Source organism: Acinonyx jubatus, chromosome D2 (assembly GCF_027475565.1).
Source record: "Acinonyx jubatus isolate Ajub_Pintada_27869175 chromosome D2, VMU_Ajub_asm_v1.0, whole genome shotgun sequence".
Classification (NCBI taxonomy): domain Eukaryota; kingdom Metazoa; phylum Chordata; class Mammalia; order Carnivora; family Felidae; genus Acinonyx; species Acinonyx jubatus.
Window position 1 is genome coordinate 43,780,888 of NC_069393.1, and position 12,583 is coordinate 43,793,470.

The 12,583-nt window shown below is 36.2% G+C and overlaps 1 protein-coding gene across 1 annotated transcript in view; it reads left to right on the plus strand.

The window, feature by feature from the left end:
• Positions 1–12,583, plus strand: part of BMPR1A (bone morphogenetic protein receptor type 1A) — a 136,198-nt gene that overhangs the window by 65,328 nt on the left and 58,287 nt on the right. The gene's annotated exons all lie outside the window — the stretch shown is intronic.

Here is a 12,583-nt window from a genome sequence, read left to right on the forward strand (position 1 = left end):
ATGTTGCTTACCAGCAGGAAACTGTGTCTTAAATGTTTTAAAATACACTATCGTGTCCTCAGAAGTCTTATCAAGTGATCTTGTTTTCCTTTCTCTTTGAGTCTCTCTTGCCTGTTAACAATAGATCTATTCTCTGCAATTCAGACCTATCTAACTTCACAAACTTAGTCCCAAAAGTGCATGACGTGTCTTACAAGAAGGTGGTTGGTTAGTCCATAGTCCTGCTGTTGGCTTATGTGCATTATATTGGGATGGGTGCTTCTAATTGTCTGTCTGAAAGTTTTCAAAACCTGTTGTTGCTTCTGTTTGAAATCTTACTTCATTGCCTTGGTTGTTGCTCATCCTGCTTATAAGCTCCTCCCTTAGGCATGTGACTCACTGATTTAAAAGACAGTACTGTTTAGTAATTAACTACCTGCCTCTCATTACATAGAGGTGAGAACTTCAATGCAGGCTTCCCAGCTAAAACTTTCTTCCCTATGTTTTTACCCACCTACGGACATGTAGCAACACTGTCCCACGCCCAGCCTTTGGAGGAAATAGCTGTAGTCCATTTCCCCTCCTGTTGGATGTGATTCCTTTGCATATTCCTGTACAATGATAGATTTTATATGGATGCTGTTAATCAAAAATTATTTTCTGTAATTTCTGGAATATCATTTCTTCAGTCTCCCTGATGCACACATTTGGATGAATGACAGCTGGGTATTTAATGAAGGCAGTTTTGTTTTTAATAAATAATAATTAAGTCAAATATTTTATAACAGATTATTGGATTAAAGTCTGACATAACCAGTACATCCTTGAGGTGATAAGTGTTACGTATTTTCATGAGATGTAATTAGTTGTTTTAGGAAACTACCCATGTTTTAGAGGAATTCATTCTATCCTTTTTACCTTGCTTTAGCAGCCTGAAAAATATGGTATCCATCATTAGGAAACAGATCTGTTTGGAGAAAGAAATTTTAAAACATTCTTCTATTTGCTAAATAGAACATTTGAAAATATGTTCTAACATATCAGTGTGGCTATCTCTACTTCAGGATCAAATAAAACCTTTGTAAATTTTGCATAGTACAATTGATTTGCAGTTCTTTTAAAGCCATATGCCTTCAGGCTGGTTATAGTGCTCTGTGTTGGAAGCACAGCTGTAATTTTTGACCTTTTGAACAAAATGTAATTTTTCATCCTGTTGAACAACTCATAATTTACAATTTCTAGGAAAAAGCTTTAAAATTTGTCGATGGAGGGAGGATCTTTGGGACTTCCTTATAGATCTGTCAGTATTTGATTTTAGTAACTTCTGTCGTACTGACATTGTTTACTAAAATCATGTGTGGAATTAAAACTCGAACCTAATTAAGGGGCTTCTGGGTAGTTCAGTTGGTCAAGCGTCCAACTTTGGCTCAGGTCCTAGTTTCTTAGTTCCTGGGGTTCTGCGCTGACAGTGCAGAGCCCACTTCAGATCTCTGTCCCTCGCTCTCTGCCCCTCCCCTGCCAGCTCTCTCTCTCAAAAATAAACGTTAAAAAAAAAAACGCTCATAACTGATAAAGTATATCTTTTCCCCAATTTTTTTACTTTAAAAACTTTTACAATAAAGTTTGAACAAATAGTAAAAACCCATTTTACCAGTTCACTTGCTAATAACCTTTTGCTTCATCTACTTTCTCTGTTTATAAAAACACATATACATTTTTTTTTTACCATTTGAAAGTTATCTGCAAATGTCTTGAAACTTTACCCCTAAATATTTTAGCAAGTGTATCCTAAGAAACAGGTTGTTTTCCTTAAGAGCTACATTACCATAGCTAAGAGATTTAATACCAATATAATATTGTGTAATATACTTCCCTTACTTAAATTTCTTATACTTTGTTTTCAAAAGAGTTCTTTGTAGCTATTTTTATTTATTTGTTTTTTAAGTAGGCTCCACACCAAACATGGGGCTTGAAGTCACACCCTTAGATCAAAAGTCACATGCTCGGGGCGCCTGGGTGGCTCAGTTGGTTAAGCATCCGACTTCAGCTCAGGTCACGATCTCGCAGTCCATGAGTTCGAGCCCCGCGTCGGGCTCTGGGCTGATGGCTCGGAGCCTGGAGACTGCTTCCTATTCTGTGTCTCCCTCTTTCTCTGCCCCTCCCCTGTTCGTGCTCTGTCTCTCTCTGTCTCAAAAATAAATAAACGGTAAAAAAAAAAAATTAAAAAAAGAAAAAGTCGCATGCTCTACTGACTGAGCCAGATGTCCCATTTTGATATTTGATCTAGGAACTAAATAAGGAATATATTTCTCATTTGGTTGTCATATATCTTTAGTTTTCTTTGATTGAGAGTTTCCATTATCACTATTCTACAGCCCCTTATCTCCCGCCCCCCAGTGGTCTTTTCTGAAATCTTACCTAGTTTTTTTTTAAATGATTTTTTAAAAAATGTTTATTTATTTTTGAGATACAGAGCACAATTGGGGATGGAGCAAGAGAGAGAGGGAGACAGAGGATCCAAAATGGGCTCCACACTGACAGCAGAGAGCCTAATGTAGGGCTGGAATCCACAAACCACGAGATCATGACGTGAGCTGAGTTGGACACTTAGCCAACTAAGCCACCCAGGTGCCCCAAGGTTGTTGTTTTTTTTTTTTTTTTAAGTAGGATATCCCACAATTTGCTGCTTGTGTTTTTGTATTTCATGACTAGATTAAAGTTAAATTTTTTGGGTATGAATGCTATATAGATAGCATTGTGTATTTTCCATTGGATTATATCAGGAGAGGAAGTAAATTACTAATAGTCTGTGGCGATTCACTATATTGTAGCGTAACGCTGTAATTGGTGTTCATAATGTTAATTCTAAATAATGTTTATGCTTTATTGAAAAGTATAAACAATGCCCATTTTTAGAAGAATTGATGGACTCTTAGCAGTCTAAAATCAATTCCTGATGGTTCCTCAGAATAGAAATTTTCCTGTTTATATAATGTAGTGAAACTATCCAGAGGAACTTGCCCCGTGGGTGCTTTTACAACTAATAAAATAAATGTTCTGTTGGTAATTTCTTATCATTTTATGGAAATAAATGGGTGATACATATTTCTTCACTGACGGAGTTAGGTTTACTTGGAAAGGGGAAGAAGATATATCAAGCAATTTAAATGCCCATGTGTACAGTGTGTATTGTGCTAATAAATTATAGAGAAAAATTAAAATGAAAACATAGAGGTGGTTTCTGTGCTTCTTTGTGAGGAAGGATAAATTGGAAAAGAATATATGGATAGATGATTATTTGGGGATTCATCCTGGGGCAGGTGGCTGCATCAAACTTCCTATGTGTGTCACTCTTAGAACAGATGGGCACCCATTGAAATAGCAGTCACTGCTTCCCAGACCCAGAATTTGGTCTAGGAACTGCTGGTTTCTTTAGACTTCTATTATGGGCACTCCTCATTTCCATAGGATACTAGAAACCACTGCAGAATTGAAGTTTTCTAGCTGATTGGAAAGAAGTAATATATCTTGAATAGTCTTTGAACAGTTATTTTGTTCAAAATCTAATTTAAAGCAGAGGTAAAAACATTTTTAGGAAATAGAGTTTAAAAATGTTTAATTGCTTAGAAGTAATTCTAGATTCATAGGACATTGCAAAAATAATGAGAGGTCCCTTGTACCCTTCACCTTCCTCCAGTGGTTACTTAATACTACATGATGTACAATACCAAACCAGCAATTGACATTGGTTCATTTTATATGTATTGTGCTGTGCCATTTAAGTATACATGTAGATTTAGGTAACCACGTCAGCAACAAGGTACAGATTCTGTCACCGCAAAGACCTCCCTTATGCCACCCACACAGCTGCCCCCATTAGTCTTTTTTCCATCTGTATAATTTTATCATTTTGAGAGTGTTTTATAAATGGAATCCTACATTATGTGACCTTTTTGCACTCAGCCTAATCCTTTGAGATTCACCCAAGTTGTTTTGTGTAACAGTAGTTTATTCCTTTTTATTGCTGAGTATAAGATTCTGTTGTATGGATGTACCATAGTTTAACCATTTACCTTTTGAAGGACATTTTATTTTCTCCAGTTTTGGGCTATTAAAAATAAAGCTGCTACTAACATGTTCGTTTCTTTGTAACCAGGAGTGCATTTGGTTACATGTGAGTGTGTATTTCGTTTTTAAAGAAACTTCTAAACCATTTTCCAGAGTGGCTGTTGCATTTTACATTCTCATCAGCAACGTAGGAAGGATTCATTTTCTTCATATTCTTGCCAGAACTTGGTATTGTCCTGTTTTTTATTTTAGTTATTCCAGTGGGTGCTTAGTGATCTCAGTGTAGTCTTAATTTGCGTTTCCCTGATGGCTGTTGTTGTTGACCATATCTTTTCATGTGCTTATTTGCTATCCAAATATCTTCAGTGAAATCGCTCTTCATGTTCTTTGCCCAGTTTCTAGGTGAATTTTTTTTAATGTTGAGTTTTGATATTTCTGGATATATTCTAGATATGGATCTTTTGTCACATCTATGGTTTGCAAGTATATTTTCCTATTCTGTGTCTTGTCTTTTCGTCTTTTTAACAGTGTCTTTTGCAGAGCAAACAGTTTAATTTTGATGAATTCAAATTTATCCTTTTTTTTCTTATATAGATCATCCCTTTGGTGTCTTTCTCCGTTCCCACCCTCCACTCCCAATCCCACACAACCATTAATCTATTTTCTGTCTCTGTGGAATTGCATATTTTGGGTATTTTGTATAAATGGAACCATATAACACGTGGCCTTTTGTCTGGCTTCTTTCACTTAGCGTAATATTTTCAGTGTTCATATGTTGTATTGGAATTGATTCTTTTTATGGCTTAATTTATTTTTATGGATAAATAATATTTAGTTGGATGGATATACCACCTTTTGTGTATCTGTTCATGAGTTGATAGGCATTTAGGTTGTTTCCACTTTTTTGCCTATATTCCGATGAGTTGGTGTGTACCTTTTCATCTCTACCTTCCTCATACATGTTGCATGTGTGTGCATACACGCACACACACACACGGCTGTTTGTGTGTATAGTTTTCTTTTTAATAGTGGAGTGACTCTTTTTATAATTTGTATAACTGCAGGATATTTGGGATATCATTCTATATCAGCACAAATAAATGATTCTCATTCTTTTAAAGGACTGTGTAATGTTCATTGTGGCTATTTAACTGATCCCACCCTGATAAACACTTAGGTGAGATTGGATGGTTTTCTGTTTTTCTTTCTTATGTAACCAGCTTTAACCATACTTACACAAGGGTCTTTGTGGTGCAGAGCTCATTTTGCCTACTTTGGGATTTTTCTTTTTCCTGTCATTCTTCATCAATCATTTATTCAAAAATACATGGATTATCTCCTTTGTGCTGGTCACTGGACTGTGCTTAAAACACAGGGAACACAAGTATTAGTAAAATGCAATTGCTGTACACAGGGGTTATCTTAAAAAGTAAGACATACCTTTAAATAGATCATCAGAATTCTGTGTGCTAAGCACTAAGTGTGTTATTACCAGACTCAGCAAGTTAGCAACACGTAGGGGGTGGAGAGGATTCAATGAAAGGAGGTATTTGAGATGGATCTTTGTGAGGACAAATGGAAGTTCACTTGGCAAAATATAAAGATAACATTTTGATTTTTGAATTAGAATAGCAAGTTCAAAGAAAGGGAGAAGCATTAAATAACTGGGCATATTTAGGAAATAGCAAATAGTTTAATAATGACCAGCAGGAGACTTTTTGGCAGAGATTATAGTAGAAGATAAAGCAGGTTAAATAGACGGAAAGCAGATTATAGCAGTCTATAGATAGCCTTCTAAAGATTTTGGCCTTCATTTTATACACAAGTGGAAATTGTTGAAAAATTTTAAAGCACACTTGTATTTTTTAATTTATAATAAAATTTTAGAGTTGTGCTGTAAATATTTTAGAACATTTCATCACTGCTCCAAATTTCCCACTTCTACCCCTTGCTTTAGGTAACCACTGCTTTGGTCTGATTGTCTAAATTTGCCTTTTCTAAATATTTCGTATGCATGGAATCATACGATACATGGTATTTTGCAACTGGCTTCATTTACTTAGCATGTGTTTGAGGTACATTCGACTTGTAACATGTGCCAGTACTTTATTACCTGATAGTATTCCATTGTATGATTATGCCACACTTTATCCATTCACCAGTTGATGGACCTTTGGGTTGTTTTCACTTTTGGCTATTATGAATAATACTGCTGAGAACATTTGTGTATAAGTCTTTGTATAGACACACATTTTCATATCTCTTGGGTATTTCCATAGAGGGAATTTTAGATCATATAGTGAGTTTATGTTTAACTTTTCAAGAAATTGCTAAACGGTTCTTCCAAGCGGTTGCATCATTTTATAGCAGTGTGTGAGAGTTCCAGTTTCTCCATGTCCTTACCAACACTTGGTATTGTCTGTCTTTTTTATTATGACCATTCTGGTGGGTATGTAGTGGTTTCTAATTATAGTTTTAATTTTTATTTTCCTGATAACTTATGGTGTTTATAATCTTTTCAAGAAGCACAGTTGTATTTTAGAAACAAAGGTACAGTGAAGGAGGTAAGAATGAAGGCAGGCTGCAGTGAAAGATGAGAGCCTGTACTAGGTGTGTATAGATATAAAGGAGACAGATTTTAAAGATATATCAGAATGGCAGCATTTCTTAATTACCTCAATATAATAGATGAAGCAGAGGGAGATGAGATTAGTGCTTCCTAGATTTCCAACTTTGACAGTTGGGTAGGTGGTGGTGCTGCTGTTAGCCATGCAAGTGAATATGAGTGCATAAACAATTTTTGTGCTGGTAGATGATGGCTTTTATATCACTTCTGTTCTCTTAATGTGCCACTGGAATAACTATTTAATATTTAGTACTTTGGAAATTTGTATTAGTTCAAGAGAAGGATCTGGATTGAGATATAATTTATTTTTTTTTTAATTTTTTTTTAACGTTTATTTATTTTTGAGAGAGAGAGAGACAGAGCCTGAACAGGGGAGGGTCAGAGAGAGGGAGACACAGAATCTGAAACAGGCTCCAGGCTCTGAGCTGTCAGCACAGAGCTCGACGCGGGGCTCGAACTCACGGACCGCGAGATCATGCCCTGAGCTGAAGTCGGCCGCTTAACCGACTGAGCCACCCAGGCGCCCCAGGATTGAGATATAATTTAGATGAGTTACCATTGTATAAATAAAAGTTGAATTCATGAAAGTAAATGGCGTATTGGCTTCTAAATCACTGTATTTGCTGGGTTACTTTTGGTAATTGAAAACTGGTTAAACAATAAAAAGATTTAATATAATAAAAAGATCCAACCTAGTTAAAACATTCAAGCATTATAGCATCACCAAGGACCCAGATTCTTTCTGTCTTTTGATGCAGCCATTCTTTTTTTTTTAAATAATTTATCTTTTAATTTACATCCAAGTTAGTTAGCATATAGTGCACCAATGATTTCAGGAGTAGATTCCTTAATGCTCCCTTACCTATTTAGCCCATCCGCTCTCCCACAACCCCTTCAACAACCCTCTGTTTTTTCTCTATATTTAAGAGTCTCTTATGTTTTGTCCTTCTCCCCATTTTTATATTATTTTTGCTTCCCTTCTCTTATGTTCATCTGTTTTGTCTCTTAAAGTCCTCCTATGAGTGAAGTCATACGATATTTGTCTCTCTCTGGCTGTCTAATTTCACTTAGCATTATACCCTCTAGTTCCATCCACGCAGTTGGAAATGGCAAGATTTCATTCTTTTTGATTGCTGAGTAATATTCCATTGTATACATATATCGCATCTTCTTTATCCATTCATCCATTGATGGACATTTGGGCTCTTTCCATACTTTGGCTATTGTTGATAGTGCTGCTGTAAACATTGGGGTGCATGTGCCCCTTCGAAACAGCATACTAGTATCCCTTGGATAAATACTTAGTAGTGTAATTGCTGGGTGTAGGGTAGTTCTATTTTTAATTTTTTGAGGAACCTCCATAGTGTTTTCCAGAGTGACTGCACCAGTTTGCATTCCCACCAACAATGCAAAAGAGATCCTCTTTCTCTGCATCTTTGCCAACATCTGTTGTTGCCTGAGTTGTTAATGTTAGCCATTCTGACAGATGTGAGGTGGTATCTCATTATGGTTTTGATTTGTATTTCCCTGATGATTAGTGATGTTGAACATTTTTTCATGTGTTGGTTGGGCATCTGGATGTCTTCTTTGGAGAAGTGTCTATTTATGTCTTTTGCCCATTTCTTTACTGGATTATTTGTTTTTTGGGTGTTGAGTTTGATAAGTTCTTTCTAGATTTTGGATACTAACCCTTTACTTGAAATGTTGTTTGCAAATATCTTCTCCCATTCCGTTCGTTGCCTTTTAGTTTTGCTGATTGTTTCCTTAGCTGTGCAGAAGCTTCATTTTTTGTTGGGTTGTCTTCTTAGGCCATCTCTTTCCTTATGGTCCTAAGATAGCTGCCTCATTCCGCTTGACAAACTCAAACCCAGAGTTTCCTGGAAAAAAAGGTTGGGGGATGGAAGGGGTTTTCACCCAAGTGTCTTTTTTTCATCATCCAGAAGCTCCCCAGCAATTTAGTCTCTTGTCTTACTGGCAAGGAGAATGGAAGTTGCCACAATTGGCTTAGACCAGAGCTTTCCAAGCCTGGTGTTGAGAATCTTTTTCATATATCTTTTGGAAGGAGCTTTTCTCCCCTTGCCTTGTGGTTATCTGATATAATTAAGATAGGTAAGGTTTTCTAGACAGGCTGGTTTCATATCATTGAGTTGTTGCTATTCAGTACTTCAGATCAGCTAGTATTTGTTGAAATCCTATTCTGTGTCATCAACTGTGCTAGATTCTAGAATACAACAGTGAATAAAAGCTTAGAGTTTGGTATGGAAATATGCTTAAGCAGAAGAGTGCTACATAGAATCGTGCACTGTAGTTCATTTGTATTGTGGGTTTAATACTGCTGTTTAAATCTTTGCTTTTATGGGAAAGGCATGTTAAGTTGTAAAATCATGCTTATATTCAATTTGTAAGTGATGTTTTAGAACACAACCCGTCCATAAGTTGACCCTTCCTTTCTGTGTTATGTGGTACTAACCTGCTTTATTATAGAAGTGCTTGATAGGGGCGCCTGGGTGGCTTAGTTAAGCAGTCAACTCTTGATTTTGGCTCACGTCATGATCTCATGGTTGTGAAATCAAGCGCCATGGTCAGGCTCCATGCTGGGAGTGGAGACTGCTTGGGATTCTCTCCCTCTCTCTCTCTCCCTCTCCCTCTCCCTCTTCCTCTCCCCTGCTCTTATGATCTCTCTCTTCTCTCTCTCTCTCAAAAAAAAAAAAAAATAATACATGATAAACCTAAATTACACTGCTCATTTGAGTTACTTATAGCTAAAACTGTATTGTATTTTTCTGAAGCATGATGTTGGAATTTTCCAGTTAATGTACCAAAGGTTGTAATATTAATGCATTTTGTTTAAGAGCCCAGCTGGAATGTTTTGTCAAATATTATTTTGTAGTTTGGTTCTGGTTTTTTAAAACGGTTATAAGAATGCAGTGATAGTGTTAACAGCAATATTTGTCCAACATTTGGGGTACTTTTTATGGTGCTTGGAGAGGAGAAATGAAGATGAGAAGGAGAGGATTTGGAGTGGTAGAAAGAAAAAATATGCGTCAGTATTGCTGATTTTGTGAAGACTAGGAAATGACCACTTTTTGACATTTTGTACAAACTCAAAAGTAATCTTAAATTTTGTCTTATGAGTATATTTATCAAAAGCATATGTACACTATTATTTCTGTAAAGCAAATCTTATATAGGAGTGAATGGTCGATGTCCTAAAACGTCGGAGTCAAAGATGACTATAATATCCTTAGTTTGTGTTTGTCACTGATGGGTTATGTATGGTTAGTGATCTTTTAAGTACCCCAGTGGTTTATTTATTTTTAAAACATTTATCTAATTCTCTTTAGAGAGAGAGCATGCGAGAGACAGCGAGCTCGTGAGCAGGAGAGAGACAGAAGATAAGGGAGAAAGAGAGAATCCCAAACAGGCTCTGTGCTGTCAGTGCAGAGTCCGACTTGGAGCTCGATCCTCCCACCGTGGGATCATGACCTGAGCTGAAATCGAGTCAGCCACTCAACCGATTCAGCCACCCAGGTGCCCAGTACCCCAGTGGTTTAAAGTTTAACAACTTTTGGGGTGCCTAGGTGGCTCAGTCGGTTAAGCGTCTGACTAGATTTCAGCTCAGGTCATGATCTCCTGGTTTCATGAGTTCAAGTCCCACATCAGTTTCAGCCCTGACAGTGTAGAGCCTGCTTGGGAATCTCTTTCTCCTTCTCTTTCTGCTCCTCCCCTAATCATGCTGTCTCTGTCTCTCTCAAAATAATTTTTAAAAAAGTTTAACAACTTTAATAATTTTGAGAACCATGAGGGATGTGTACATTTTGGTGGCAAATAAAGGTATTCTGTAAAGATAATGTGGGATTAAAATGCACTTTTCACATTTGTTTGCCCATATTTACCAACTTTGAAATTCTAACATTAGCTCAATCATAAAACATTAGAATATATCTAGAAAGGTTTGTTTTTCACTTATTCTATCATTAAGAAGCTCTGATGTATTTTTAAAAGAATTATTTTTTCTTCAATGTGTTTTCCAGCACTAACAGGCTTGAAAATTTCAGACACAAAATTTTTGATGAAAGTATTATCATACTTGTTTAGTATTCAGTTTTGACTGGATCTTTGTGGTTGATAAACCCAAGTTCATAGTGCTAAAAGCCTGTGGTATATTACCTTGTAAGTTAAGTGATTAAAGCTGCACATGTTTACTGATTTCTGCTTATAGGACTGTAGCACTATATTGCAAAGGTTAGGGAAAGCTTTAGTTTATTCACACAGTTTTAGTTTGTAAAAAGTGATTTGCAGACCTGTACTGTGAAGCATATCCTGTCCTTTGATTAATCTTTTATTTACCTCTTAGTAGTAAGGTCACATTTACTTGGTTTTCATTAGTTGGTCTTAGATTCAATCTTTAGACAGTTATATTTTTTTGTCATTTATTTCTGCATTGAGAGGATGGAGGGAGGATAGAAAATTCAGGCAGGATCTTGGACTTTGAAGGTGGCATATTTCCAGATTCTTTAATTATGTATTTTTCTTTTTTATTAACTTTAGACTTAGCCTAAAGCTTCAGTTCTTTTTTTTCACACCAAGGAAATGGTGGTATAATAAATAGTGCTGTAATAAACAATGGTTGGTAAGTGGTTCACATGTTAATTTTATTTGATCCATTGGAAATAACCTGGTAGAATTAGAATCAAGCCATGTATTTTTAAACATAGTCATTTTGATGGATTGTTTTAACCTTTAGGAGAATAGGTTAATCTGAGCTTTGCTTAATATAAGTGATTGCCTTCCCTCTTTTCTTCCACACACACCGTTTGGGAAGAATGGAGTTGTTGGCAAAGAGGGGCTTTCAAGGAAAATATTTGTCATTTCTAAAATGGAAATACAATGCATTTATTTTTTTATTATATAAGGGAAATTTTTTAAGACTGTGAACATCTCAGAAAATCAAAATCCTAAACAGTGTATCTCCATTCCTGCCCTCTTTTCTCTAAGTGATATTCTAAGAGTTGTATAGTCCTGTCAGTACCCTGAAAAATGTTAGGGACCAGTTAAGTTGTAGGTAACCAGTGCATTGCGAAGACAGTAAAAGCTCTTAAATGCAGACAAAGCATTGCTAATTGCTTTCAGGGTCAGTCTGTCTTTAGTTGGACCATGAAAGATTCAGCATGGTCCTATGGCAGCCTGTCTGCTGAGTGGAGACTCTTGTCTTTAAGAAAGCCTGCTATCTGATATGCTAGACAGTTTCAGGTTGCCCAGTTTACATGAATTCAGTCATTATTGCCAAGACTATTAAACCTCAGTGTGACACAAATGATACTTCTAAATGCACTTGAAGACAAAGGCATTTTGACCTTGCAGTAGGACATAGGTAGTGTTCATGCAGCTTAAAATTTTTCCTTTTACAATATGAAACAGAATACCTTGCTATTTGAAGTTTCAGTTAAAAGATACATTCAACAAAATTATTTTCAAGATCTCTAAGTAAACAACACACTTCTTTAAATAGATTTAAATGTTTCATTGTTTTCCTCTTCCAGATTTGTGAATTTTGTCTCTTAAGGCAACAGGGGAACTGAATGTCAGGGGTCACATAGTTGTAACCCATCCCCTGGGCTTAGACCAAGCGATGCGATTCATTCCTGACCCCTCCAGTTCCTGATATTCTAGGGGAAAGCTTGACTGAAATGAAAACTGCTTACAGAGATTTTGTGATAAAAGTGAAAATAGGGATATTAGCTGGGTGGTCAAATATAGTTTTGCTGACGTAGGGGTTTGAATGTTGTAGAATTATAGATTTTAGTGTTGCTTCTAGCTGCTCCTGCTTTTCCAGTTTAAGATGTGATTTTTTTTTTCAAAAGTCTAAGCTGATACAGAAATTTTACACGTGATTTACTTTTTCCACAG